The following is a 27,597-nucleotide window of genomic DNA, read 5'->3' as shown; positions in this document are numbered from 1 at the left end:
GTTAGAACTTCTTGGTATTTTAAAAAATACTTAATATTTCCTCACGCAACTTTTTAATTATTTTGTATTTCTTTAGACCTACATCATTTATTGGTTTCAGCTGAAACACATTTTTCAGGTTTTCTACTCCTTTTTGAAGTTAAAGCTGCGAATTATAACGCCTTTTGAATTTTAAAGCCCAGTTACAGTTGAGTGTTCACTTTACTGAACAGAATTAAGGGCACAGGGTCAGCAATGGAGTAATTCAAAAGTTCTTATGTGATATTTTTCATAAATACGCACATTTATAGTTCCCTCTTATACTTTGTACGCTCCAATAACTGGCTGACTTTGATTCCCTCAATCCTGTGTTTCCCAATTTAGTTAGAAATTTCTGAATATTTTCAAAAATGCTGTATATAAGTAATGCTGCATAATTATTTTTCATTATTTCATTGCTCGCCACTGATAAAAATAATTGGTAAATTGAGCTCTTAATTTCAATTGTATATCACATCTTGGGTGCCTAGTAAACAAAGCTTTTTATTTTACTAAGACCTTGGATATTAATTAAAACTATAAAACTTAAAACTTATTTTTAATTTTTTTTTTGCCCTTCTTTGGAACTAATGCAGATAAACATAGCGCCATTTTAATTTCCGCCTTTCAGTTGGGCAATTGAGCACTCAGCAAAACATAACGCCTTTTGAGTTTCCGCCTCTCAGTTGGGTTATTGAGCACTCAGAAAAACATAACGCATTTTGAGTTTCCGTCTCTCAGCTGGGCAATTGAGCTCTCAGCAAAACATAGCGCTTTTTAAAATTCCGACTCAGTTGGGTTATCGAGCACTCAGAAAAACATACCGCCTTTTGAATTTACGCCTCTCAGTTGGGCAATTGAGCACTCAGCAAAACATAACGCCTTTTGAGTTTCCGCCTCTTAGTTGGGTTATTGAGCACTCAGAAAAACATAACGCCTTTTGAGTTTCCGCCTCTCAGTTGGGCAACTGAGCACTCAGCAAAACATAACGCCTTTTGAGTTACCGTCTCTCAGTTGGGCAATGGAGCTCTCAGCAAAACATAACGCCTTTGAATTTCCGCTTCAGTTGGGTAATTGAGCCCTCAGAAAAAAAAACCCCTTTTGAGTTTCTGCCTCTCAGTTGGGCAATTGAGCACTCCGCAAAACTTAACGCCTTGTCAAGTTCCACCTCAGTTGGGCAATTGAGTACTTAGCAAAACATAACGTCTTTTGAGTTTCCGCCTCTCAGTTGGGCAATTGAGCTCTCAGCATAACATACCGCCTTTTGAATTTCTGCCTCAGTTGGGTAAGTGAGTACTCAGGAAAATATAACACCTTTTGAGTTTCCGCCTCTCAGTTGGGCAATTGAGCACTCAGCAAAACATAACGCCTTTTGAAGTTTCGCCTCTCAGTTGGGCAATAGAGCACAGATCAAAACATAACTACTTTTTAATTTCCGCTAATTGTGGACTTGAGCTCTCAACAAAACATAACTCCTTTTGAATTTCCACCTCGGTTGGGTAATTGAGCACTCAGCATAACATACCGCCCTTTGAATTTCCACCTCGGTTGGGTAATTGAACACTCAGCAAAACATAACGCCTTTTGAAGTTCTGCCTCTCACTTGGGCAATTGAGCTCTCAGCAAAACAAAACGCCTTTTGAGTTCCCACCCCTCAGGTGGGCAATTGAGCACTCAGCAGAACATACGCCTTTTGAGTTTCCGCCTCTCAGTTGGACAATTGAGCTCTCAACAAAACATAACTCCTTTTGAATTTCTGCCTCTCAGTTGGGCAATTGAGTACTTAGCAAAACATAACACATTTTGAATTTCCCCCTCAGTTGGGAATTGAGCTCTCGGCAAAACATAACGCCTGTTGAATTTCCACATCGGTTGGGTAATTGAGCATTCAGCAAATTATGGGGAAGTAAATTATGCCTTCCCAAGGCCAGAACAAAATTTGCACTTTACTGAAAAATTACAAATGAATTAACATTGTCAGTTTAATACACATATACTGATATTTAGTAATCAAAATGTTAATATTATTTGATTTATTAAAGTTATAAAAGTAAAAACATTTATATATTTTTCAGTAAAGTGCAAATTTTGTTCTGGCCTTGGGAAGACATTGGGGTTTTGCGCCCAACTTATGTTAATTTTCGCTCGTTTTGAGTTTGACTCGGTTAATTATTGTAATTTCTGTTCGTTTTGGGTTCCATTTATTTATCGATGCTGATTTATGGTAGTTTCACGCTTGGTAGATTATTTGATTTTATTTTTGCTAATTTCTTGTTTAATGTAGTTCTTTACTCTTCTTTGAAAAACTTGTTTTGTGAAAAAAGTTTTTTAAATTAATTTTTCATAAGTAGACTTATACGCTTGTACTTTACACGCTACAGTGGTTCATTCAATTTTTTTTCTCAAATTTTATTTGATGCTGAGTATAGTTAGAAATCTCCAGGTGTTTTCAGAAATACTTCATATGCTATTACAGCACTTTTGATCGTTTTTTACTTAAATTTTTTAGACCTATATTACTTTATGATATTGAAAAAAAGGCCCCTTGCAGAAACAACTAGTTTTTAATTAAGGTCCAAAAACTCCAAACGAAATTCAGTTGGCCTTAGAAAATATATGCCGTGTAACATAACGCTTTTTGACCTATTCTTGTACCATCAATCAAGTAGCACGGTTGTCAGTCCACTCAAATATGAATGAATGGGAGAAATAAAGTTAAAAATTGTGTTTTCCTAGTGCCCCGATGTATAGATAGAATAGATGGCGTATAAGTTGCGGTCGGAAGTAATTTTTTCGCAAGATATTTTGAGTGTGTGTCGCTGAATACTGAATGAAGAATAATAATTTAATAAAACATATTGTTTTGGGACGGCTAAAGAATTACTTTAAGGGTCAGGTGACGAAAACACACAAAATGTCTCATGTGAGGGGGGGGGGGTAAAGGGGGGTATTTAATAAGAACATGGACGATATGGACTCAAAAACATCATATTTTACTGAATATTGTAAAAATTGTCAGTCTCTGTAAATTTTCGTATTCCAGGTAATGCCCCACTATTCTTCCTTTTCGCCTTTTGTATATTTTAGAAATAAGCAACTCGTGAATATTAAAGACTATGTCTGAAAAACAATTGGTTTCTGGGGAAACTTTCATGAATATTTTTGATTTTCGGGACCTGTTATGTGAGCTGATTTAATTTTTCTAAAACATACTGATTTACGTTTTCTACGAATTTCTCTGACATGTCAAAAAAAGTTTGTCCGGAGAGCAATTGTTCACAATTTAATAGGCTTAAATAGGCTCCAACAAACTGCCGTCCTTTGAAATGGTGTCACCGATAAGATGTTGGTGTGGTGCTAGTGGCGTTAGTTCATAAAATATAGGGGGGAGAGCAATATTTCTAAAAATCAATGGTGTATTTATTTTTTATTTTTCAACGATAATACCAAAAAAGAATTTTATAATTGAAAATACCAAGAAAAGTATTTTTCAAAATTTAATTAGGGCCAATATATCTAGGGGAAAGTACCTCCCCTATACACCTACTCCCATTTGAAGCCCTTATATGGGTTTCAATTTACGGGACAGACAAAAGGATGGACGACATGTAAATTTCGATTATTGATAGCCTACTCTTCGCATCGTAATCAGAATCTGAACCTGGAGGGGGGGGGGTGATATACCACAAAGAAGATCGTAATTTTACGTTTCTTTTATATGTTTTACGTGTGCTTGTTTGACTCATGTATTTTTTTAAAGATCGGAATTACCCTAAAAAAATAAATTTTATTAAAATATGTGTCACAGTTAAAAAAAAGTAAAAAATTTTCTAAGGATAAAAGGCCTGTTTCGCTCATTCTAAAAAAATCATTGGTTTTAACTACTACTACTAGCAACTCGCTGCAGCACCAAGCCTCCTGAGGACGACAAAACTGCCTACGAACCTCATCCATCCTAATCTATTTAAAACTTCCCTGTATTCATCGTCCCAAAAATTTCCAACTTTATTTGAATCCTTTCTTACGACGTCTTCTCACCGCATTCGGGGCCCACCTACTTTTTGTCTGGCCCTAGAACGAGGGCCAATCAGCCATCCTTCATCCTCAAAAACGTGTCCTATCTATCTCAACCTCTCTCTTATTATAGCCCTAGAAAACGGGATTTAGAACCAGTTTTTTCGTACAGCTTATTGTTTGAAATACGGTCAGTCAATCGGGTACCCCAAACAATCCATAGACCATCCTCATGGAAAACGTCTAGCAAATCTTCCCCCGTTTTCCGAAATACTCACGTTCCAGAACCCACTTGACCGCCAGTGTTGTAATTTCGTCGAAATCCTGGGGGGGGGGGGGGGCAAAGTTGGTGTAAATTTTCCCAAACCAAGTGAAAATGACAGTAAAAACTTAAAAATAAGTCATTTGGTACCATAAAGATACTATGTATTACTATAAAGGTAAATAGGCCTATGTACTAAAAAATACTGATTTGTTTCTGTTGATGCTTGAATTAAGTAGGTTTATCTTAGTTTTGGCAAGCTTTGGGAAGAACCAAACTGTCCGCGGGGGCCACCCGGGGGGGGAGAGGGGGGCAAACCGAGGTCTGGGAGGGGCAGTTGCCCCACCCCTGCCCATAGCGAATGACGCCCATGTTGACCGCTGTCATTACCATGACTTCCAACATTCTAATCTTGGTTTGCCGGCTTATTCTCCTATTCTTCCAAACTTGTTTCAACTGTGAAAAAACACCCGAGTAACTTTGCTAACAATTGTGTCTCGGCAAGTTAGCAGAATATTATTGCTACTAAAACTTTTCGATAAAGTTTTCATTAACTCTTACCTCCGTCGAAAAAAATTAATGATAGATTTTGAGCGATAAATAAAAAAAACTCGAAGAATAAAAACAAAACTTGCTGCTTTTTTCATTTAAGAAGCAAGTTCGGGCTAATTTTGTGTTTTACTTTTCGTTGTTTTGAAGTTTTAAACCTTCGTTTAAACTAAAAGTTCCCATTTTAAATTTGCCGCCTAATTACTACGTTTCTGCGAATTGCCAGTGACCAGTTCATGTTAATTAACTATTCGTTTTCCATAGCTACCGTAATTTGCAACAATTGACATAGAAGAAAAGGCCTATTGCGAATCAATAAAAGCCATGGCACTACGGATGTACAGGGTAAAATAGGATATTAATGTTATTATCAAGGGCAAATACTAACGAATCTAATGCTTTACAATTCTCCTTTTTTGACCTTTCAATATTTTCTTTCAAATGTAATTATGAAATAATTATTCTAACAATGTTGTTTTCTATAAGGGACGATAAAAGTGATGCATTGCGTGGTCTTAGAAAGGTACAAAAGGTCTAATTTGAATCGTGGTTTTGAGATCCTATGTATGTTGAAACGAATCATGTTCAAGAGGGGGGTACTGCTACTACTAACGTCTTCTCGCAACAGAGAGCTGTCTAAGGTAGTCTGGCGCAGCACTTTCCATATAGTTTGTCTCGTAATATTTGGGACGTGGTAATTCAAAAGGCATTACGTGACATTTTTCTGAAAGCTAGAATTCACATCCCATAGCGTTTTCTATCGATTAGTTCGATTCCTTCTCCTCTCGATTCCTTCCTCCTCTCGATTCCTTCCTCTTCTCGATTAATTCCTAATCTCGATTCATTCCCCCTCTCGAGTCATTCCTCCTCTCGATTCCTTCCTCTTCTCGATTCCTTCCTCCTCTCGATTCATTCCTCGTCTCGATTCCTTCCTCCTCTCGATTCCTTCCTCCTCTAGCGGAATTCCACTTCTCGTTTCATACCTCATCTAGATACTTTCCTCCTCTCGATTACTTCCTCCTCTAGATTCATGCGTCTTCTAGATACAGTCGTCATCTCGATACGTTCCTCCACTCGTGACCGTCCTCGATTCCTTACAACTCTAGAATCCTTACACATCTAGAATCGTTCCTCTACTCGTTTCATTCCTCATCTTGTTTATTTACACCTCTCGAGTCATTCCTCAACTCTACTCATTACTCTTCTCGTTTCCTTTATCCACTCGAGTAATTCCACATCTCGAGTCATTCCTCTTCTTTAGTCCTGACTCATATCTAGACCGTCCTCATCTCGAGTCCGTCATCACCTTGTGTCCTTCCTCCTCTCGAGTCCGTCCTCCTCTAGATTCCTTCCTCTTCTCGATTCCTTCCTCCTCTCGATTCCTTCCACCTCTCGATTTGATTCCTCTTATTTGGCTCCAAAGATACTTGAAAGTTTTTCTTTCTTCCAAAATGTCTTGTTATCTTTCCTCGTCCACCGAAGTAGTAGAGAGTTGCAGCTTCCGAAATCAATTGCGTTTGCCGTATATTACTTGCTTATGTTTTTTTTCCTTTTAATATGTTATATTAATAATAATATTAAATAAAAACTGAAAAATGTTTTGAATTTAATAGCTCTCCTGTAAAACTTGTGTTGTATTATGCCAAAATTCATGGTGCGAGGCCGCTAAAAACTAAGGGCATGATACGGCACTCAAACATCTACCAAAGTTGTTTCTGATGAACGTCTATATAAAGAAATCAACAGACAAGCTTTTAGGGGTAATATCCCCTGGAAAACCATTTCTAATGGTAGTGCAACGTCTTGCGAAGCTGTTCAAGTACTCACTGCTTGTTGTTTCCTTTTGTACGCATTCCAACCGTACCGCCTTTCTACGTGTTTGCGTTGTCGACTTAGACAACGGCAGTGACAGTTCGTCGGAGGGAGGATGGTGCATGGATTTGTGGAAAATATCCTTTGACGCTCCTCAAATTTTAGCCTTAGAGGTTGAAAAGGTAACAGATGCTACAGAAATGACTAATGATGTTCAAGATACCGTCTTTTCAAATATCGTAACCAGTATAGCTCAAGGTTGCAACTCCTCAAAGGAGAAGGCCTTGCGATGAGCAGATTCCAGCTTATCAAAGTAATCACGCGGAGTGTCTCTTCTTATAAGTAATCCATTTATACCGTATTTTAGCGTCTTTGCCGTGGGAGCTGGTGTTATCCCCCTGGCCAATTCCCCCCGTGGCCCCTCTCTCCTCACGGCACGTTCACCCCGAGAAAAAGTGCCCCCGGAGAAGTCCCCCACCCCATGAAAAAACCTTCAACAACACACAATTTAGAAGCAAAACAGAAATAACAAAAAAGGAACCTAAAAAGAAATATAAGAATTCCTAAGAGGTGACTAAAGGGCCAGATATCAAAAACAGTTTTAGGACAAGGGCTGGTTGGTCTCCAATCCTTTCGACTTATAAAAAAAAGGACTAGACCTCTCAATTTCTGATCGAATGAGCATCCTCTGAAGTTTTTATGACCACGAGCGGGAGGCTGGGGACGAGGTAGGGGTAGAACTGATTACTTAGAACTTTAGATACTTTAGAAAACTTCCCCGTACGCAAAATTGAGCAGCCACAGAGAAATCGTAGGTGCCTCAAAATGTCGATTAGATGCCCTAAGGGGTGACTAAAGGACTAGATATCAAAAACAGTTCTAGGGCAGGGCTGGCTGGTCTCCAATCACTTTCGACTTATAAAAAGAGGACTAGAAGACCATGAGGTGGAGGTGGGGATGAGGAGGGGGCAGTCCCCCTCCTATACGGAATAAATTATGTTCATTTTGGGGTTTAAAGTTACCCAAATTTCTTTAATAAAGTTATTTAGAACTTATTCAACAAAACTATTGTTCATTGAAAATTTTGACTTTGATTCTGCCCAAAATTTTACTTACAATAACAATATTTAAATTCTCGAGCAAAAAACTTAAAAAGCGGGTAGCTACCAACCAATTTACTAGATGGAACTAATGGAATTTCCCTTGTTCCATTTTCTAAACTATTTTTCAAATATTTCATTTAAAATACTTTAAACTGTTTTTAACAGATATTTCACTTTCCATGGTTCTTCGTTCCCAGTAAAATTCACCCGGTAGTTACACCCCTTTACAAAGATAGTGGAAGGAGTTGCGACCCTTAGTCGTGAAATAAAAAAAACAAGTTTTTTAAACTGAAAGTAAGGAGTGACATTAAAACTTAAAACGAACAGAAATTATTCCGTATATGAAAGGGGCTGTCCCCTCCTCAACGCCTGGCGCTTTAAGCAAATTTTCTTTATTTTTTTTAAAAATAGATTTTTTTTAATGATTAAAACTTTATCGTAAAGAGTGTGGTGGTGTTGCGGGGACAGCCCCATTCAGATAAGGGATAATTTATGTTCGTTTTAAGTTTTAATGTCGCTCCTTACTTTCAGTTTAAAAAACTTGTTTTTTTTATTTAATTTCTGATCGTTTTTTAGTTAATGCAGCTTTTATTTGCATAAAAATTTTACTTTTCTTTTGCTAAATGGATGTCTTTACAAATTAACTTACGTAACTAACTTCTATATTCGTATATTTTTCTTCTGGCAAAAAATACAAAGTTGCAGATTTTTGCAGATATGAGCTTGAAACCTATGTAATAGGGTTTTCTGATACGCTGAATCTGACGGTGTGATTTTCATTAAAATTCTTTCACTTGTAGGGGATGTTTCCCCCTCTTTACAAAATCAAGTAAATTTTCTCAGGCTTGTAGCCTTTGATGAGTAATACTAAACTTAATAAAATTTATATATTTAGAATCAACTTTATAAGCCCATTCTTTTGATACATTTATTGACATCAAAATTCCGTTCTTAAAAGTTTCGATTACTATTGAGCCGTATCGCTTGTTTTTTTATAGTTTTATTTTATTACGTATATGTTATTACGTATATGAGGGGGTTCTCCCCTTAGTCAATACCACACTGTTTACGTTAAAAGTTAAAAAAAATTTGATTCACAAACCCTTGAATCACAAAAGCCGTTTAATTAGAATAGATAGCTCTTTTGAAAGCACTAAAAAAAACTGTAGCGTAAAGAGCGAGGTATTGACTTGGGGGAGACCCCCCTCACATACGTTATAATTTCTGTTCGTTTTAAGTTCTAATATTCCTTCTTACATTTCAGTTGAAATGTAATTATTCCGTATATGAAAGGGGCTGTCCCCTCCGCAACGCTTTGCTCGTTAAGCGTAATTTTTTTATTTTTTTTTAAAATAAAGTGGTGATACGGAGACAAACTTTAGCTTACCGTGCGCGGCGTTGCGGTGGGGACAGCCCCAAACCCCTGAATCACAAAGGCCGTTTAATTAGAATAGATAGCTCTTTTGAAAGCACTAAAAAAAACTGTAACGTAAAGAGCGAGGTATTGACTTGGGGGAGAACCCCCTCACATACGTTATAATTTCTGTTCGTTTTAAGTTCTAATATTCCTTCTTACATTTCAGTTGAAATGTAATTATTCCGTATATGAAAGGGGCTGTCCCCTCCTCAATGCCACGCTTTTTACGCTAAATTTTTTTATTGTTTTAAATAATAAAGTCGTGAGACAGAGTCAAACTTTAGCGTAAAGAGCGAGGCGTTTAGGAGGGGACAGCCCCTTTCATATACGGAATAATTTATGTTCGTTTTAAGTTTTAATGTCGCTCCTTACTTTCAGTTTAAAAAAGTTTTTTTTTTTTATTTAATTTATGATGGTTTTTTAGTTAATGCAGCTTTTATTTTTATAAAAATTTTACTTTTATTTTGCTAAATGGATGTCTTTACAAATTAACTTACGTAACTAACTTCTATATTCGTATATTTTTCTTCTGGCAAAAAATACAAAGTTGCAGATTTTTGCAGATATGAGATTGAAACCTATGTAATAGGGTTTTCTGATACGCTGAATCTGACGGTGTGATTTTCATTAAAATTCTTTCACTTGTAGGGGATGTTCCCCCCTCTTTATAAAATCGAGTAAATTTTCTCAGGCTCGTAGCCTTTGATGAGTAATACTAAACTTATTAAAATTTATATATTTAGAATCAGCATGATAAACACATTCTTTTGATACATTTATTGACATCAAAATTCCGTTTTTAAAAGTTTTGATTACTATTGAGCCGTATCGCTTGTTTTTTCATTGTTTTTTTTTATTACGTATATGTTATTACTTATATGAGGGGGTTCTCCCCTTAGTCAATAACACGCTCTTTAAGTTAAAAATTAAAAAAAATTTGATTCACAAAACCCAGAATCACAAAGGCCTTTTAAGTAGAATAGATATCTATTTTGAAAGCACTAAAAAAAAAACTGTAGCGTAGAGAGCGAGGAATTGACTTGGGGGAGAACCCCCTCACATACGTTATAATTTCTGTTCGTTTTAAGTTCTAATATTCCTTCTTACATTTCAGTTGAAAAAACTTGTTTTTTTTTTTATTTAATTTCTGATCGTTTTTTAAATAATGCTTGGAAATCCGGCACCCCCTTCATAGAAATGTCCCTTACCCCAAAGAAACATCCTCCACGGACATATTATCCAGAGTAACCCCTCCTCTAGCCCCCCCTCCAGAAAAAATCCTTCCTGAAAATGGTTGTATACTTCCCAATAACCAATAAATAATGCTGGCAAGTCCGGCGCCCCCTTCATGGCAATTTCCCTTCCCCCATGAAAACTTCCTTCATGAACAGATCCTCCAACATAAACCACTGACCCAGCCTTACCTACCCCTAACCCACAAAAAAACACCATCAAAATTAGGGATAAATACCCAAAAACCAAACTAAAATTTAAAAATTGGTAAAGTTCATAACATTTAGCCCTCCCTCTGGGAACTTCGGGGGATTAAGTCATCCTAAAAGACATATTTATCGTATTTTCGACCATGCTGAACAAAATTGCTATCTCAAAATTTTGATCGGGTGACTTTGGGAAAAAAATAAGCGTGGGAGGGGGCCTAGTTGCCCTCCATTTTTTGTGGTCACTTAAAAAGGGCAGTAGAACTTTCAATTTCAGTTCCAATGAGCCCTCCCACGATATTCTAGGACCACTGGGTCGATACGATTACCCCTGGGAAAAAAAAAAAACAAATAAACACGCATCCGTGATCTTTCTTCTTGCAAAAATGTAAAAGTACATATTTTTGTAGATATGAGCTTAATATCTCGACAGTAGGTTTCTCTGATACTCTGAATCTTATGGTGTGATTTTCATTAATTTTCTGTAACTGTTAGGGTGTCTTTCCCCCTTTTTTTTAAAATCAGACAAATTTTCTTAGGCGCGTAACTTTCGATGGGTAGCACTAAACTTGATGAAAGTTATATATTTGAAATCAGCATTGAAATATGATTCTTTTGATATATCTATTGGTATCAAAAACCCGTTTTCTAGAGTTTCAGTTACCATTGAGCCGGGTCACTCCTTACTGACAGTTCGTTACCACGAACTGTTTGACTAGGACTAACCCAGGGAGAAAGGATAGTTCAAAATTTTGGATAGTTATAATTTTTAATTGGAATGCTCATAAGAAAAAAAGCTTTGCCTTTTAAAGAGTCAAAGGACGTTTGGGTGCGTGTAATAGTTCAAAATATGCTCTTGGTTAAGCCTGGGCATGATTTGAAAAACGATCAGAAATTAAATTTAAAAAACAAATTTTTTCAACTAAGTAAGCAGTAACATTATAACTTAAAAACAAACAGGAATTATTCTGTATATGATTTGGGCTACCCCCTCCTCAAATCCTAAAGCTTTATGTTAAAGTTGGACTTTGTGTCACAATTCTTTGAAAACGATTGCTGAAACACAAGGGCCGTTGTACTAAAATAAAAATAAAAAAATTTAGACACTGTAGTTGGTAACAACTCATTCAATAGCAAGTGGCTGAAAAGCAGACTAAATCTTAAAAAGGGCACTGGAACTTTTGATTTCCAATTGAGTGAACATCCTCCAAAGTTTATTCAACCACCCTTCCCATAAGAACCTTACATCTTAACAATTGGCAACTTGCCTAGCTTACAGCCCTTTTCCCGACGTCTGGAAGGGGGTTGTCAAATTCAGAGGCATGGTTGTTTTACCTTTGAACTATTTTGAACCCAATAGCCATCTCAAAATTTTGATCGGATGCGTTTCAGGAAAAATAAACAGTGTGGTGGGAGACTTTTTTTCCTCCGATGATTTTTGACTCTTAAAAAGGACGCTACAACTTTTAATTTGCAATCAAATGAGCCCCTTCCGAAGTTTATACCACCACCCTTTTCATATTAAGCACCTCTAGTAAAAAAAAAAATGAATAAATAAATATTAACACATTGAACCCTTATAGCTCTTTACTGTAGGTAACGGTATAGCATTGCCTCTGACTTAAAAAGATGAGTAAAACTTTCATGTTCATCCTTCTAATGTATATCCGGAATATCCAGGGGGAATACGGGGGAGGAGGGATATTCCACGGCGGGGTTGGGTACTTTCCTGTAGGGGCCCAGGGGGGGGGGGACGCCCATACCCCTTTTTAACCTGTTCCTCAACATGCCCTGAAAGTTTAAACTTAACACCCTAAACTGTTCTTGTGATATTGCAGACACACATTTTTGATACTCAGGATGCACATAGTATCTTTAGATTTAGTTTAACATGACCCTCAACATTCCTTTAAGTTTCACCTTGATAGCCTTTCCTTAGCCTTTCCAAACACATCTAGAACCAACAAATTCCTCCTTTTTCCTAATGATGAATCCTGCATGTAAGAAAGGGCAAATAGCTTAATTTAAACTCCTTACCCTGGGGACTGTGGGGGGCGATGCATCCTCGGAGGCTTAGTTAGACCTTTCGACCATTTTGAACAAACTTTGATCAGTAATGAGGGGAGGGAGCATCTGAAAAGGGCAAGGGCGGTTGGTTACTCTCAGATAGCTCTTCACCCTAAAATCCCCTGAAATTTTCAATTGAAAACCGTCAGCCATTCATTATATTTTGATGATACGTCCTTCAGTAGAGGAGGGGGTGTTACTCGTGACAGCACACCAAATATGGGCATAGAATACTGACAGCACACCATATATGGGCATAGAGTCATTAGGGAGAACACGTGGTTAATGGGGTCAATGACCTCTTTTTCCATGGTCGATTTATTTGATGTTTTTCATGGATGTTTTATGGTTTTTGTCAGTGAGAATTTGAAAAAACAGGAATTTTCTCACATTTATGTCTGTTTTTATGGTTTTTGTCAGTGAGAATTTGAAAAACAGGAACTTTCTCACATTTTTGTATGTTTTTATGGTTTTTGTCAGTGAGAATTCGAAAAAACAGCAACTTTCTCACTGATAAAACCATAAACCACGTGGTGCTGTCACGAGTCAGAACACCTGTGCTGTCGACCTCAATTCACCTATCGTGAATCAATAATTCCCCTTAGAAACAACAAATTAATTTCCCCTTTCTTGACAGATCAATCAATCAATGACATCATCTGTCAGACTTTAAAAATTTTCGCCTAGAAACATTTCTCCAGGAATAGATCCAAATCATTAATGTCTTTGCCTCGGGAACAGTTCTACTGGTCGAACTCCAAAGGATATTAATAACAAAAGGCCATGGAAACAATTAGGCAAGAAACATCTTAGCGATATTTTGTTTTAGCGCGCGAAAAGGTTTCATATTAATTTGAAATGCGTTAGCGCAGAGATGCCAATAACAAAGGAACACGCTGAATTTACGTTTAGGGATTATTTGGGCGAAACCGTTTTAGACAGGTTACGGAACTATTTCGGCGAAACAGATAGAGACATTTTATAAGAAGATTTTTGAAGAGATTTTAGAAGAGAATTTGAGTGTGGTCGTTATAATACACAAGTTTCATTTGAACAGTGTTGTGAGGTCCTCTAACCCAACCCCAAAGGGTTCCAATCCTCCTACCCCAACCCCAAAGGAAGCCCCCGGTCCTCAAAGCCCCCCAAACTCCCAAAGGGCCACCGGCGCCCCCAAAGGCCCACCCAGACCCCCAAAGGCCATCCCCAGGCAAGTTTTTTTGGATGATGGCACCATTACAAATTATCAAATCTGCCCCTCCCCTTGCTATTCTGCAGTTCAGCTCCTCAACCAGAGTTTTGTGTTTTATGCTATCTTCCTTAGGAGTATCACCATAGAAACAGATTGATGCTTTCGTTTCAAAGGATTTCCATATTATTTGCCTTCTAAATTCATTTGATGGTACAGAGAAGAGAAGGGGGGGCTACCAGATGATTGATGGCTATTAGAAAGTCTTTTTACTTCAGCTGGGGGGGGGGGAGGGGCAATGTCAACTCCATAATTGTGCAATAGATAATTGTACAGGAAAGCTGCATCATCAGCCTGGATGGGGATACCATAAGCAACAATGTTAAGACATCATTCAAAATGCTGGTACTCTGAACTGCTATCTGACAAACATTGATTTTGGTTAATTGGGCTACTGGAAGTTGAGACAACTTAGAAGACACTTTAGAAACCACTAGGTCCTGAACAGTTGAAACAGACCAAACTGATTGTTGAGAATTTTCAATATGGGATACTCTGTTTGCAATATAACTAACCTGGGCAGAAATGCCACTTTTAATGTCTGTTCTCAGTTGGGAAAGTGTTTGAGTCAACTGACTAGTGGTGGCAAATTCCTTCTTAAGATCTTCCCTGAAAGATTTCAATGAATTATCCATAACAGATGCTAGCTTATTTATCATAGGCCTAGCTTGCTCAATAGAGGGGAGAGGAGGAGGATTAACTTTGCAGGCTGGACATGACCAGGAACAGGTAAGGGATTGCATCATCTTGCTTATAAATTGTATATAGAGCTTCATTTAGAGCTGACTGGTTGGCTATTTTTAACTTCAGCACAAAGGCCTATAACTGAGAACTTGAAAGCCAACTAGTTAGTTAATTCCTCAGTGTATATAGAACTCTACTGACAGCTGACTAATTAATGCTTCAATGTATATATTACATGGGATCTTGATAGCCAACTAGTTAGCTAATTACTCAGCAAAGGCCTATACAGAACTCTAGGCCTATTGATAGCCAAGTGGTTGGCTATTCTAAACTTGAGTTTATACATAACTAGGATCCTAAAAATCAACTAATTAGTTGATTTGGTAAATTTTTACCAAATCATATTATTGACTTACAAATAAAGTGAATATACTATTTGATGCCTTTTGGTAAATATTTACCAAATCATATTATTGAGTAACAACTAAAGTGAATATACCATTCAATGCCTTTTTTTATGCTGATTATGAATATAAATATATTTCTATCAGAAATGAATTTTAGCCCCCCCCTATATAGGTCAAGTCAGGATATATATTTGCACATATGGGGGTGGGGGTTAGGTTAGGGGGGGCTGAAATTCATTTCCAATAGAAATGATTATTATATTTGTAATCAGCATAAAAAAAGGCATTGAATGGTGTAGGCCTATTCACTTTATTCCTAAATCAATAGCCTAATATGATTTGGTAAATATTTACCTGCCTTTTTTTATGCTGATTACAAATATAATAATCATTTTTGTTGGAAATGAATTTTAGCCTCCCCCCCCCTTATATGTGTCAATTCAGGATATATATTTGCACATTTGAGGGTGGGAGTTAGGTTAGGGGGGGGGGCTAAAATTCATTTCCAACAAAAATATTATTATAGCCTATTTGTAATCAGCATAAAAAAAAGGGGTAATTATTTAGCCTTAGCCCCCTCATAAGGAGACATGTTAAGAAAACAATTCTTACTTTAAAATATGTATAATGATCCTAGTTCTTATATTATCCAAGGGGAGAACCTTTATCATCAAGTCTTTCCACTGAAAATCTTCAAAAGAGAAAAAGTTTCCAAATATCACCACGTTTTCAATTCAATACTTAAGTCTTTTAAAATTGCCGCTTTAAATTGCCGCATAATAAGTTCTTTTATAGATAGCATTCATGCTGGTCTTTTTATTTTTTTTTAAATAGCAGTGGTGAAGGGCGAATAGCAGTGGCATAAATACACAATATTAATAGCAGTGGCGAAAGGCGAATAGCAGTGGCGAAGGGTGAATAGCAGTGGCGTAAATACAAAGGTTAGGTTAGGTTATGAAAAGAAATGAAAAAGTAGTTTTTCATGAAAAAAAAGTTTTTCATTTTCATTATGAAAATGAAAAACAACTTTCTATAATCTCAATATACCACTACTTTTTCTTTAAACACGTTTTTTGACACACCTGTTAAACACCTGCTAAACACTATCTATAAAACAACTTATTTGGCAGCAGTTTACAGCGGCAATTTCAAAAGACTTAAGCATTGAATTAAGAAGGTGGTGATATTATGAAACTTTTTCACTTTTGAGGATTTTTAGAGGAAAGACTTGATGATAAAGGTTCTCCCCTTGGATAATATAAGAACTAGGATCATTATACATATTTTAAAGTTTGAATTGTTTTCTTAACATGTCTCCTTATGAGGGGGCCAAGGCTAAATAAATACCAAAAAAGGCATCAAATGGTATATTCACTTTAGTTGTTACTCAATAATATGATTTGGTAAAAATTTACCATGATTCCATAGTGCATATAGAGCTCTAGTGATAGCTGACTAAGTCAGGCAGAAATGTATGTTAAAGTAAGATCTCATAGCCAACTGGTTGACTAGCCTAATTTAAACATTATATAAATTCACTGTCATTCAAATTAGCCCTTTAGTTGGCTAAGAAATTTGTCCATTTATAACATTTTGCTTAGGATTTTTCTCTGTATCTAGGCTATAAGCCTAAACTATGCTATTTTCTATTAGCCATCTGGGTCGACCGCCATCTGATGGTAGGCCTAGCTTAAATTAAACATTATATAAATTCACTGTCATTCAAATTAGCCATTTAGTTGGCTATGAAATTTGTCCATTTATAACATTTTGCTTAGGATTTTTCTCTGTATCTATGCTATAAGCCTAAAAAATGCTATTTTCAATTAGCCATCTGATGGTAGGCCTAGCCTAGCGTAATCACTAGCCCAGACTAGCCCAAAAATAGCAAAAGCTATTATAAACCTATTATGCCTTTAGTCGGCTAAGAGATTTGTCCATTCATAACATTTTCCTTCGGATTTTTCTCTGTATCTAGGCTATAAGCCTAAACTAGCCTATGCTATTTTTTATTAGCCATCTGATGGTAGGCCTAGCTTAAATTCTGAATGACACTCTGCAATCTGTTGTAAACCTTGCCTAATCAAAGTTCTGATATCTAAAACTTGACTAACTAATCCAATAAATCTTCGTAATAATTAACAGAGGATCAACAAAAGAAAATACAATTGGCGTACCACCAGTACCACCACTAAGCCAGAATTTGAATTTTATTTCCTCTTCTTAAAATTAATGGTTCGTTTCAGTGCTTCCACTTTGTTCCTACTAGATTTCTGTTCCGTCCTTTTGAAAATCCTGAAAATTCCGACACCCGACCACAGAAAATCTGACTATTTTTCCGGCACCGTGGTGGTCCAAAATCCGACAAATGTCCGAATCGAACCGAAAAATCTGACGGAAGTCCGACTTCAAGAATGAAGCTTTTCATTTTCTACACTATTTATAGACCTTCAGAACAGCTCAAAATGGTTTCTCAAACGCCAAAATGATTTTGGCGATTTCAGCTTGCTGTTGTGTTAGGCTGAAAAGGATGCAGTGAGTCGCCTTTCAGTTCCCCAATCCGATACTGCTTTCATCCTTTTGGCCCTTCTTTTAGCACGCAGCCGCGCTAGAAATTCCTTGCGCTGACGGCGCAGATATTTGCGGTTCAGACGCCATGGACCATTAGCCAAGACACTATGTTTTCAAAACGCCGTCAACCACTTCAAGAAGAAAAAGAAGTTGCACCGAATTCAGAATTTCGACGAAAAGGGAGTTTGCTCCCTAAATGAACCTGCTGAAACTTTATCTCATACATCCAAATATATCAACACTAAAGCAAATTGGTCTATTTTCCAAAATAAGCTAAATGATCAAATTACAAGTTTCACCCAAAGTTCATGCATTTCTAACACAACAGTTGACACACATGCTGAAGCGTTGACATCTTTACTAATAAATACAGCTAATCATGCTATGCCCAGGACAACACCTAAGAAAACATTCCCTAAACAAATTCCTAAAGCATGGTGGACAAATGAGGGCCTAAATAAATGGAGGATAAAAAAGGCAGCTAGGACAGAATTCATAAAAAAAACATCACCTACTACATGTTTAAAAAAATTACAAGCAGAATCCAATCTAAAAAGGACTATAATAGATGCCAAATATAAATACTGGAATAATTTTGCAAATAATCTCTCCAGAGAAACAAATGAGCCAATTATACATAAAGTCATAAGCCACATATGTGGGAAAAAGACTTCTCCCAACCCACTCCTGTATGAGCTTATACATAATAATACCCATTATGACAATGATATTAAAAAGGCTAACCTATTTGCAACTCTTTTTGTTAATAAGCTAACATCAAATAATCAAAGCAAACTGTCCACAATTCCTATGAACCCAAGTTGCCAACAACGCCCAGGATCCGAGTACATAACTAATCCATTTTCAATCCAGGAATTGAATAATGCAATACCTCATATTAGGTCCAAAACTAGCAGCAGCTATGACAATATACACCCTACATGGATAAAGAATCTCACACCTTCATACAAACAAGAGCTGCTAAATTGTTATAATCACGCTTGGGCATCTTCTAGGTTCCCCAATATATGGAAATGTTCGTCCCTCCTACCAATCCTAAAGAAAAATAAACCAAAAGATAACCCTGAGTCTTATAGGCCCATAATGATTACACCTGTGATGGGGAAAATAATGGAGAAAATGATTTATCACAGACTCCTCTGGTTTGTTGAGAAAAATAACATGATCCCACACACTCAAACTGGATTCAGGAAATACCACTCCTCAACAGATGCTTTCATTTTGCTAACAAATGCAATAAATGAATCTTTCTCAAAAAATAATATCCTAGTGGCAGCTTTCTTAGATTTTGAAGGAGCTTATGACAATGTGAACCACCAAATCCTTTTAAATAAACTTGCAAACCTTGGAGTACCTCCTAAGCTAGTATCCTTTATTAAATCCTTCATAGAAGTGCGAAGTTTCATTGTTTGTGTTGGTTCAGCCTCTTCACCCCAAAAGACAATATCCAAAGGCCTACCTCAGGGAGCAGTCCTCAGTTGCCTCCTTTTTGCCCTATATCTCTGGGACATGAACCTACCCCACACGAATCTACAATATGCTGATGATCTGGTGCCATGGTCATCTGGCAACACCTTTCAGACAGCACAGTCAAATCTGCAGAAGTCACTTTTCCAGTTTGAAAAATTCTCTCAACATTCAGATTTACCTATTGCACCCATCAAGTCAAAAATAATCCAATTTCACCAGAAGCAAACCATGTTAATGCAAAACTAACTCTAAATAAAACAACTATTCCAGAAGATAATAATATTAATTACCTAGGTCTCATGCTTGACCAAAAACTTAATTTCCACCTCCACATTTCAAACACAATAAAAAAATGTTATAGAAAAGCAAATATACTAAAAAGACTTCTTTCCACACCCTGGGGTTGTAAGGAGAAAACCTTACTCCAGTTTTATAAATCACATATAAGACCCCATATTGACTATGGGCTCATTGTCTATGGTGCATGTGCAAAGACCCAGATGCAAAAAATTGAAACAACACAAAATGATATAATACGTCTCATATTTGGTCTTAGGAAACCCACAAGCACCAAGTTTCTGCTTATGGGGAGTGGATTAACAACAATAAGGGAGAGACGTAGCTTTCTCTTGATAAAACATCTTACAAAAATTGAATCAAATAGCTCACACACATTACATAATTGGTTAAGAAATCCAGCCATGTATAGAGGTATTGCAGATGAGTATGCCAATATTCAAAAGAAGTTCCCTGTACCAGCAAAGTCTATTGCACCTACTTTCCCCCAATCCCCTCCATGGAATTGGTCATTTCCCATAATAAATACTGAATTTTCAAAACGGACTAAAGATTTAACCCCCATTGCTTTTGTCCAGAAAAAATTTGCAGAACTTAATTCAATTACCCATAAAAATCACTTCCAAATATTTGGTGATGGGTCAAAAATGGATGAGAAGGTTACAAGTGGTGTTTTCCTTCCTCACCTGAAAATTACAATGGGAGAGACATTATTTAATAATTTATCTATAATGTCGGCTGAGTTAAATGCCATAATGATGGCATTAGAACACCTTAAGCAAAACCAACCTTTGATTGCAAATTCAATTAATATTATCATCTATTCCGACTCTTTATCAAGCCTTGATTTGCTGGCCTCAGCTCCTCAATATAAGTTGGACATTGACACTTATCATTGTCTCAGTATTATTGATAATCTTGCTTCAAGCGGCATAAAAACTTACTTTCAGTACATTCCTAGCCACTCTGGAATAAGTGGTAATCATCAGGTTGATGAAATAGCAAAAAATGCTATAAATATTGACCAGCCAAGTGGGAGACCAATCCCAATTAGAGATATTTACCGATGGAGGCTATCAGATATTAATTTTAATAAGATTAATCCTATCCTTTCCCCCTTTCCCAATAAGTATCTTTCTAAAATTTATCATAGAATTCGTTCTGGAACAAATGGACTAAATTTCCTTGCATTCTCATATAAGCTTTCTAATTCAAGTGGTTCAATTCCCCTGTCCCCTCTTTGCAGGCATTGTAACATGAATAATGAAACAATTGACCATTGCCTATTTGAATGTAATATGCTGACGTCTGCACAACATACCTTGCTTTGTAAACTGTTAAAATACTTCAAACACCACAAAATCCCACTATCAGCCAAGAGCCTAGTCAACTATACCTGCACACAGAGCATAGAAATCTACATCTATCATCTTATATTTGAACTCCTAGAGTCGAAAGATCTGCTGAAAGATATCTGAATATATTTAATAAATATGAGGCAATCAAGCCAGTAGCTCTGTAGCCCCCAGAGTGAAGCAAAAGGAAAAGGGCTAAATAGTAACACTGAAAAGCTCGCCTGCTGTCAAATAGAAGAAGAAGAAGAAGATGAAAAGCTGAAACTGTAAACTAAAATCCCTCTTCTGAGCGTGAAAAAAGCCTGTTTATTTTGTTTTCCATACTATTTTACCTTCTGCTTTGCCTTTTTTTTCCATCGGATCAAATGGCAAAGAGCATCTTCTACTTCTTCTTGGGCTGCTGTGTGGTGATCTTGACCACGTTTTAGACAGTGTTATACCTTATGGGCCTAATGGTCCAGTACAGGCTCTCTACGAAGGTGACAAACGCAGTAACGATTTCAAATATGCTTAGCTACTTATGAGTATTCATTTATTGGAAAACTGGTATCAAAAATCAGACTATTAATGTAAATAAGTATGGCAGTCTTTGCCCATAGTTTTGCATATTCAAAAGAAAAAAACCAAAACAAAAAACGCTGTAGCTGCTGCCTTGTAGATTCCATAGGACTATGAACTAGTCCATAGTCCATACAAGTCCATAGGACTATGCCCAAACGAGTGATCTAAGCCTGATTGTAGAAGCATAAGAAAATATATCTCTTTTCTGCTTGCAAGATCAGCCCGGCGATTTTCGCTGTGTACGAGACATCCGAAACAGTGGTAAAGTAATGCAAAACAGGTTTTTCGATTTTTGCTTTCTTTTAGGAGAAATACTTGCAGCTTAAAAATTCACTTATGCTCCTTACCCGCTTACGTCGTTCATCTGCACCTAACTCAAACTAAAGCTGCAGTTCCACTCGACTGAATGCACTCGTCTGCCGTCGTGTTTGCTCTAACACACTTGAGTCGTTTTAAGAGGGGAGTATCGACATCTAAGTTGCGGGATACATGTTTCTTTCTTTTCATGCCAGACTTGGCCTGCATGATAGAGGTAAGGGTCGCACTTTTGAGCGAATTCCTAAGATCTGTTTTCACGTCTTTCAACGTAGAAAAGAACTGCTCTACAACTGCGTTCGAAAACGGCAAGGTCAAAAGATACTGCACAATCCCAACTATGTTTGGGAATCTCTGTGTACCATTTGGCGTTTTCAAAGAAGCCACATGGAGCCAGAAATCACAGACGTCTGTCACATCTGGAAGATCAAAAATCAGTAGACTCCGCTATTCTTCTATAATTTTCTGTGCATCCCATGATGGTGCCTTATACTGCTGAAGGATCTTTTGGAGAAGAGTGATAGCACCAATATCCAAAGCTTTCACAGGGTCAAGTATTTTGCACAATGTAAACAGTTCATCTTCAAATGAAAATCGCTGCTGGATTTGCTTCACCACCTCTACATACAACTTCCAAGCACATTCATAGATGACTTTCACTTCACGCTCATCTGCTTTTGTACTCGGGTCTGATTGCAAGGTCTGAAGAGACTCGTGAGCTGCAACTCCCAAGTACACATCTTCCACTGCAAGGTATTCACTTGTGTTGTTGGGGTCAAGATTCCAAGGCAAGGTTAATCTGACTTAGCTGGTCTTCATGAAATTCCTGGCCAGTTTTCTCAAGAGTATCTCCACCTCTAATTTTATTTTGTGGAACAACGGTTTTTCACTTTGGAAAAGAAGATTGAAATCTGTAAACAGCTCCAGTACATAGAGCTGGAACTCAAGCTGAATCAAAAGCAGTGAATTCTTTAGGGCTTGCCATGCCCTGTCGTTTGCGTGAATGGGATCTTCAGCTACTACTAACTGAAAGTAGCTACAAAGTGCATCCCAATTCTGCAATAGTCGCTGAACACACATCCAAAGTGATAGCCAACATGTCTGACCTGGGGCAAGCACATTCAGGACTGGGGTGTCAGTAAATAGGTGATGTAGTTCAAACTCAGAGCGCCTTTTGGCACTCATTTTGAAGTGATTGTATACAGTCCAACATAGATCTTCCAGTTGGGTTGGCAATTGTTTGCAAGCATAAGAAGCCACCAAATGAATGGAATGGCTGGTACACTTGACACACATCACAGATGGGAATTTTTCTTTGATTCTGCTGACAACATAGTTCTCACACCCAAACATAGTATTGCAAGTGTCTGCACAGAACCCAACCCAGTTCTCTGTAGGTATCTTTTTATCTTCAAGAACTTTGCATAGCAGAATGAAAATAGTTTCCACCTTCCCGTCAGAACACTCAACCATATCTAGAAGGTCGACTTCTACTTCAAAATCCTTATTTCAGAACAAAACTGCAATAGCAAGTTGTTTTTTTACTGCCACATCAGTTGTTTCATCAAAACTGCTAGAAAAAGGTGTGAAACTCAACTGATAACACATAACTTCAATGTAGTGGAGTCCTAATGCCTGTCTGATCACATTTGCCACATTTTGCTTGCCCAGACTAATTTTTTCAACAGCAGCTTTGTGTGGCAAACTTTTCTGAAAAAGTACAAGAGTTTCTATACAAGATGAAGGCAGATTGCTTTTGACAATGAAAGCAGCCAACTTGGCCTTTAGGCTTTCTTCTTTGTTTTTGTCTGTGGTAAGGATATGATCAATCCTTGTAGTGAGCTTTCTTGAAGCCTCTAATTTTATTGCACTTTCACTGTGCTTTGCACTCTTTGCATGTTTTTGGAGTTCAGATTTACCACAACACAAGGACTGACTGCAGTGCGAACAGAAAGCCTTTTCATCAGAAGACTTGTCCTTTGTAAGTCACCGTTTAAATCCAGGGACGTTCAGCCAGCTGTGTCTGAATTTGACTTTTTTCCTCTGAGCCTTCTTTCTTGGGAAGGATCTTTTTTCTTCTCCCTTTCTTTTCTGCCTTTCTTCCCCACTAAGATATTCAATGTCAGTTTCGGAAGATGACAAGCCGTCTGACATGATGGTACTTCCTGCAAACAGACTTGATAAGTAAAATGTAATAAGTGTATTAGAGCACAGGATCTATAAAGTATGCTTATCTTCAAAAAGTAAGAAATTCACTGTATCGTCACTATTGAAAGCTGGTCCTCTTAAATAAGAATTACATATCAACAGAGATTTTAACAAAAGATGAAACTTTGAAGCACATTGAGTAGTTTTGTAGATAATATTGAATTTATCTTATACATGACAAGTTTGCTGTTTTCAATACAGTTTGACTAAACAATTATAGATTTCATTATCTCAATAGTAAAAAAAACGAATGTGAATTATATAGCCTATGACACTTTTTGATATATTAAAACAAAACTAATCTATGACACAGGCTACACCAACCTGAAAAAGCCTGTGTAAATCTACTGTATGATAGTCAGAGTAGCCTTAAAGGAAATTTAAACCCTCTTGACTTTTTAAACCTTCCTTGTAGGATACCCTAGTTATAGCCAGTCAGGAACTCTACTCTTTTGAGACTATTGCGCAATAGAGCCAACTTTGCCTCATAAGTGGATATGCTACTACTTAGTGATAGTGAATGCCCAAAACGAGATACAGTCCTGAGAGAGCTAATTTCCACTCAGGAGAAGATCTACCAATTTTTCTCCTACGTGGAAGTTAGCTGTGCTTGGGAATAATTTCACTTTGGGCATTACTGACAAGAGACAGATTCTCTCATTAGAGGAAGTTGCCTGGGCTGGGTGATGATCGCAAAATAGTAGAGTGCCTGACTGGTTAGCTATAGCCTACTGCTCAGAGAAACTTTTTTTCCCCTTCCATACCTAGGTTCCAGACACATGCAGCCCATGCAGGGTACATGTAGGCTATCCTGCTTTGTGCAGATTCCATTTATTCTGTCCTGAGTGGCCATAGTGCTGCTCAGGACAGCTATGATGGTTCAAGTGTGCTTTGCAGATCAGTTCTGGACAAATTCTGGGTAATTTCTCTGTTAGAATTAAACTTGACTTCAAGAAGAGGGCCAGAATTACCAGTCTTTTACCGATCTAAATACATAGACCCAGATCCAACTTGCATTCCTCTTTTGAGAAGGCTATTTTGAGATTTTAAAACATTCTGAATCTGTGAAGCACATGGTGTCATTAACCCATGGTGGCCTAGCTCTCCTGTAAGCTACTATGTTGGCAATAGACTTTCTAATCTTATATTGGCATTGGAAAAAAGTCTCACCTTAACTTTCCTCAGATCTTGAAATTAACTGAAATATCAGAGCAGATTGAAGCACAGCATGAACAAATTTTCTAAAGCTAATGACTTTCTGAAAATCCCTAGCAGAATTGGCCTTCTAATTTTACTAGTTTAAAAATCCTTTTTTATTGGAGTTGGAGACTCCAGTAATCTGGAAAAATACACAAATCTGAAAAATATCCTTTTTTTACTGAAAATCTGACAAAATTCCGAAGTCCGACACGACAGTCCGATAGTCCGAGTCCGACCTTTGTTCTTACCCTCTTCTGAAATCTGTTGAGCAATAGAGCCAAATGACACCGTTTTTCTTAGTTTTCTTATAGCCTGGGTGCGCAGGATCATAGAAACCGGGTGTAGCCTTGAACCAAAGTTACAAGATCGTGTAGTTTTTGATAATCCAGACTCATGATTTTAATTATTTAAAAATCTTGCCAAGATTCCGTCCTGATTTGACCAAAACGTTGCGGAAAGCTAGAGATTTTTTCTAGCACGAGAACAGACGGAATTTCCGCACGGATTGCTAAATCCGCATGAATTTCCGCAAAGTGTAAACGAACCATAAGATAACAGTTTGCGAGGTTCTCGGCAGAACGTTTTTTAATACCTTTTACCTTAGCCGCTCGGATTGGTCTTGTCACGTTTGATGGTCTTGTTTGTTCAATTGTCCTCTAGGGTTCTAGGCGTTTACCCCCCCCCCCCCAAAAAAATACCCCGTGGAAAATCCCCCCCGCAAATTGACCCCCGGAAAATATTCCCCCGCGGGAAATACCCCCCCCCCCGAGGAAAATACCCCCCGGAAAATAAACCCAGGAAAACATCCCCTTGCGGAAAATCCACCCCCCCCTGAAAATACCCCCCCTCGAAAAATTCCTCCCGAAGAAAATATCCCCCCCACTGTAAATACCCTCCCCCCCTTGGAAAATGAGGCTTTCCAAATTTGATAGTTTTATTTGCGTTTTGTTTTTTAATTTCCATAGGAGGAAGGAATTTTGGTACTTGTGTATTATGCGCCACTCATTCAAGTCTACGCTGGGTAAAACTCGAGAAGAAACCGTTTTTTTTCGTTAGTTTTTTCATAACTTTAGAAATAAATTTGGGATATAGATTTGCACAACTGGGGGGGGGGGTAGCGTATAGCGGGTCAGTAGAAGGGCCTTATTGACTCCGACGATTCACCCCTGCTGCCACCTATAACTTTTTTGCACACCAAATATGGGCATAGAGTCCCCAGGGAGAACACGTGGTTAATGGGGTCAATGACCTAAATTTCACAACAACAACAACGACCTTGAAATTCGCTGAGAGCGTGCACTTACAACAACAACAACATCGACCTTGGAACACCTGTGCTGTCGACCTCAATTCACCTATCGTGAATCAATAATTCCCCTTAGAAACAACAAATTAATTCCCCTTTCTTGACAGATCAATCAACCAATGACATCATCTGTCAGACTTTAAAAATTTTCGTCGAGAAACGATTCTCCAGGAATAGATCCAAGTCATTAATGTCTTTGCCTCGGAAACAACTCTTTTGGTAGAACTCCAAAGGATATTAATAACCAAAGGTCATGGAAACAATTCTCCAAGAAACATCTTAGCGATGAATTATTTTAGCGCGAGAATCAGGTTTCTTATTAATTTCAAATGCATTAGCGCAGAAATGCCAAAAACAAAAGGAACACGCTGAAATTACGTTTAGGGATTATTTGGGCGAAACCGTTTTAGACAGGCTATGGAACTATTTCGGCGAAACAGTTAGAGACATTTTGAAAGAAGATTTTAGGAAAGGTTCTAGAAAAGAATTTGAGGGTGAAACTCTGTGGTCGTTATAATACACAAGGTCCATTTGAACAGTGTTGTGAGGTCCTATATCCCAACCCCAAAGGGTTCCGATCTCCACCCCAACCCCGAAAGAAGCCCCCGGTACTCAAAGGTTCCCCCAAGCTCCCAAAGAGCCCCAGCCCCCCAAACGCCCTCCTCAGACCCTCAAAGGCCCTCCTCTGGTCCTCAAAGGGCCCCCGGACCACCAAAGGGCACCCCGGACCCCAGAGGCCCTCCCCCCGGTCCTAAAAGGTCCCCCGGGCCCGAGAAGCACCGCGGGCCAGGAATGCGCCGCATGGGGATGCGCCGTAAGGGGATGCGCCGCTGGTCGGGGGATGCACCGCAGGGATGCGCCACAGGGATGCGCCGCAGGGACGTGCCAAAGGAATGCGCCGCAGGGATGTCCCGCAGGAATGCATCACAGGAAAGTACTACAGGAATGTGCTACGGGGATGTGCCAAAGAGATGTGTTACAGGAATGCGCTGCTAACAGTACACTCAAAAGTTACCATTTCGAACTGTTATCCCCCAAACGCCCTCCTCAGACCCCCAAAGGCCCTCCTCTGGTCCTCAAAGGTCCCCCGGGCTCCCAAAGGGGCAACCGGCCCCCAAGGGCCCCCGGGCCCCCCAAAGGTCCTCTCCCGGTCCCCAAAGGTCCACTGGGCCCCCAAAAGACCACCCGATCCTCAAGGGCCCCGGATCCCCAAACGCCCTCCCTGGGCTCCAAAGGTCCTCCCCCGGTCCCCATACATGCACATAAAAACTTACA

General features: G+C 38.2%; 2 protein-coding genes and 1 long non-coding RNA gene across 6 annotated transcripts in view; 2 read left to right on the top strand and 1 right to left on the bottom strand.

Annotated features, from left to right (window-relative positions):
- The window catches only part of LOC148955022 (uncharacterized), a 28,498-nt gene extending 11,210 nt beyond the window's left edge, over positions 1 to 17,288 (bottom strand). Inside the window, exon 1 of one of the 4 annotated variants that reach the window (XM_089099744.1) lies at positions 17,205 to 17,288. The gene's annotated coding sequence lies outside the window, so the exon portion shown is untranslated. Of the gene's footprint in view, positions 1 to 14,442; positions 14,526 to 15,630; positions 15,732 to 17,132; positions 17,152 to 17,204 lie in introns of those variants that run through there. The other 3 variants (XM_089099766.1, XM_089099752.1, XM_089099760.1) reach the window with 3 other exon arrangements.
- Liprin-beta (liprin-beta 1) overlaps positions 1 to 27,597 on the top strand; it is a 622,086-nt gene that overhangs the window by 288,340 nt on the left and 306,149 nt on the right. The window lies entirely within an intron of this gene.
- Positions 16,177 to 27,597, top strand: part of LOC148955021 (uncharacterized) — a 34,382-nt gene continuing 22,961 nt past the window's right edge. Inside the window, exon 1 of the long non-coding RNA XR_016142818.1 lies at positions 16,177 to 16,308. This is a non-coding gene — a long non-coding RNA (uncharacterized LOC148955021). The remainder of the gene's footprint in view (positions 16,309 to 27,597) is intronic.

The sequence above is a fragment of the Artemia sp. Qi Xiang Cuo genome, chromosome 2 (assembly GCF_049724085.1).
Source record: "Artemia sp. Qi Xiang Cuo chromosome 2, ASM4972408v1, whole genome shotgun sequence".
Taxonomy (NCBI): domain Eukaryota; kingdom Metazoa; phylum Arthropoda; class Branchiopoda; order Anostraca; family Artemiidae; genus Artemia; species Artemia sp. Qi Xiang Cuo.
The sequence above is the reverse complement of the archived record's forward strand: the minus strand, read 5'-3'. Positions and strand labels throughout refer to the sequence as shown.